We start from the raw sequence: 3,018 nt of genomic DNA on the forward strand, positions 1-3,018 counted from the left end.
GCAGTGATCCTGACTTTTGTTGCCATTTTCGACCTAGCAAACTCAAGAACTAGACTTCCATCATAACATGAAAGATTTAGATCTCTGAATCAGCTTTCCAAATCTTCAAGTGGTTCATCATTCGGAGTTCGGAGCAGAGAGTTATGATCTTCGTAACAGAGGTGCGCAGAACTGCCTGGCAGCACTGAAGTACTGCCTTTCTCCCCATTTTCGACCAACCAGAATTGAGAATTGGGTCTTCATCAAAACATGAAGTTTTTAAAGCACTGAATCAGCTCTCCAAATCTTCAAATAGATCATCATTCAGAGTTTAGGGTACAAAGTTATAGCAGTTTTACCAAAGTAGGTCAGCGCTGAGCAAGAAGAGCATGTTGCACATTGCACTAATTTAGAGTGCTCGAGACCACTTTTCGAGTGCTCGAAAATCAGGCAGATTGCACTCGGAAATGGCTCAATTTTAGCCACTTGCACATTGGTTTCCTCAATGCCATCTTCCTTCTTTATGAAGTGGTTGGAGGTGTTCCTTGGAGGAGAGAGAGGGTCTTGTTGGAGAATAAAAAGCTACCAAAGGCCACACATTGGCTATCCTACATTTTCTACAAGATTAGAGGAGAGAGAAGAGAGCAAGGAGGAGGGTGTTCTTGAGTGCTACAGTAGGAGCACGAAAATGGAGTCTTGGATGGAGCTTCTTCCTTCTTCTAGCTTAGCAATGGGTAACTAACTCTTTCTCTAGGGAGGTGATGAAGTCCCTCCCTTGTAAGCATGTCCTAGGATAGTCTATTTTGGGGATTTGCTAAATATATTTTATGGTCTTTTCATAACCAAGAGCACCTCATTTGTTGTAATGAATGTTGATACATGTATGGATGATTTCTTTAAGTTGATTATCTTGTCTTAGATGATGTCTTAGAGTAATCATATTGCTTAAGTTTTTCATGGTGAGAGTGGAAGCAAGGTTATGAAATGGTTTCATGGCATGTTGATAGGTGACTTTGATAGACCATTGCTTAGGAAATCCTTTGATGGTGTATGCTTAATCTCTAACTCCATGTGCTTTATCATTTTGTCAAGAACTTGATAGTCTCTCATTTAAGTAAATGTGTATAAGCTACACCTTAGTTAGGTAGTCTAAGCATGCTTATCTTTTGATGGATTATACTTGTTTGAGACCTAATGTACCTCTTGATTACTTATATGGAAACCATGTGTTGCTATGTAAGTCTTGACCATCATATGTTGTTTTTCCCCTAATTTAGGTCTAATCTAGCATATGTATAGGGATGGAGGCGGATTCACTTCCCTAGTCTCCTCTTCTTAATCTTTTCATCCTAAATTCTTGCAAATTAATGTTTTATGCACTTTGAGTTCCTAATTTAAGTGACAACAAACAAAACCTCTATGAACACCCCTTCATCATCCTAAGAATGACTCTAGACACTTAGGTTGCCTTAGACTAGTGCAGTCCCAGTGGTTCGACTTACCCGACCAATAGCCCTATTTTACAATGATTCGTGCTATTACGAAGGTTGATGTATAGTTGATCAACCGATCATGGAATATACTTCCCTTGAAAACCGCCTTGGGGAGGGTTTGAGCCTTCCCCTTCATTTTTCCATGAGAAGTTCGGATAATTTCTCCAACTTGGATTGTAATGAGTACTATAAGGATTGTTCCCTTGGTTCACAAAAGCCGTATTGACTTGTTCATTAGGTTCACTTTGCACTTGTCCATGAGGACAATGAGAAGTAGAATGAAGAACACTAGAACAAGTCATACATGTTTCATTTGATGCACGATGAGAATGGTTAGGGAAGGAAGTTACTTGGTTCGCCGAGTTTTGGTTAATCAAAAATTGATCAAACCTTTGAGACAAAGACTTCATTTCGGCGGCTATTTCATTTGAATGTTCGACTTGATGTAAGCCGACACTCTTCCTACCTTGTGTATTTCCACCATTTTTTGATGACAATGTTCTATGCAATGAATTTTCACTCATGCTTTCATAAAGACGCCATACGTCATCCTCATGCCTATCAATGTAAGAGCCACCCATGGAAGCATCAACCATACCCTTATAGTTGTCCGATAAGCTCTCAAAGAAATATTGAACTAATTGCCATTTGGGCATGTCATGGTGTGGACACTTCCTTAGCAATTCATTGAAGCGTTCCCATGCCTCATGGAATGTCTCCCCATCCCCATGTGTAAATTCTGGAATTGAGGTCCTCATGGCATTGGTCTTAGAAACCGGATAGTACTTCTTCAAAAACTCTTGTTGTATTTCTGCCCAAGAAGTGATTGAAAAAGGCCTAAGATTGTTAAACCAATACTTTGCTTTATCCTTAAGGGTGAATGGAAAAAGTTTAAGCCTTAAGACTTCTTCCGGCATGTCCGTGTATTTCACGGTAGAACAAACTTCAAGAAACTCATCCAAATGCTTATAGGGTTCTTCACTTGGAAGTCCATGAAAGTTAAGAAGCATTTTAATGGTTTGTGCTTTAATTTCATAATGGTGTGCTCGAAATGGTGGCAATTGAATACATGTGGGTGCATTATATTCATTTGGCACATAATGGTCTCTCAAAGCAAGAGGTGGATTAGCTACTTGAGGTGCAACATGAACACCTTGATTTTGAATTCCTCGATTGACAATGGGAGGTTGTGGAGCATGCATTGGCCTTGGCATTTCGAATGGAACTTGGCCTTGTTGTTGTGGTGGTGGGTGAATGTATGGCCTAGGCATGCCTAATGGTACTTGAATGTTCTCGTTGTACACATTTGGATGAAGGATGCCTTGTTGGTCTATGTGACCAAGGTCCTCAACATGATCATCATTATGGTCATCCATTGATAGGTGGGTTCTATTTGAACTTCCCCTTCCCTTACGATTTCTAATGATGGATTCGAGATGCAAATCAAAAGGGACAAGAGTTGGTCTCAATGAACGACGACCATGCATGCACAATAACAAATAAGCAAGCATAACAAATGAATAAATACTTTGCCTTCACAACAATA

General features: G+C 39.8%; 1 pseudogene; it reads left to right on the top strand.

Moving 5' to 3' along the window:
• Positions 1-2,126: 2,126 nt before the first annotated feature.
• On the top strand, positions 2,127-2,225 carry LOC132301935 (small nucleolar RNA R71; annotated as a pseudogene).
• Positions 2,226-3,018: the final 793 nt, after the last annotated feature.

Source organism: Cornus florida, unplaced genomic scaffold (genome assembly GCF_030987335.1).
Source record: "Cornus florida cultivar Cherokee Brave unplaced genomic scaffold, ASM3098733v1 CherokeeBrave_3.0.0_Hap2_Chr03, whole genome shotgun sequence".
NCBI lineage: Eukaryota > Viridiplantae > Streptophyta > Magnoliopsida > Cornales > Cornaceae > Cornus > Cornus florida.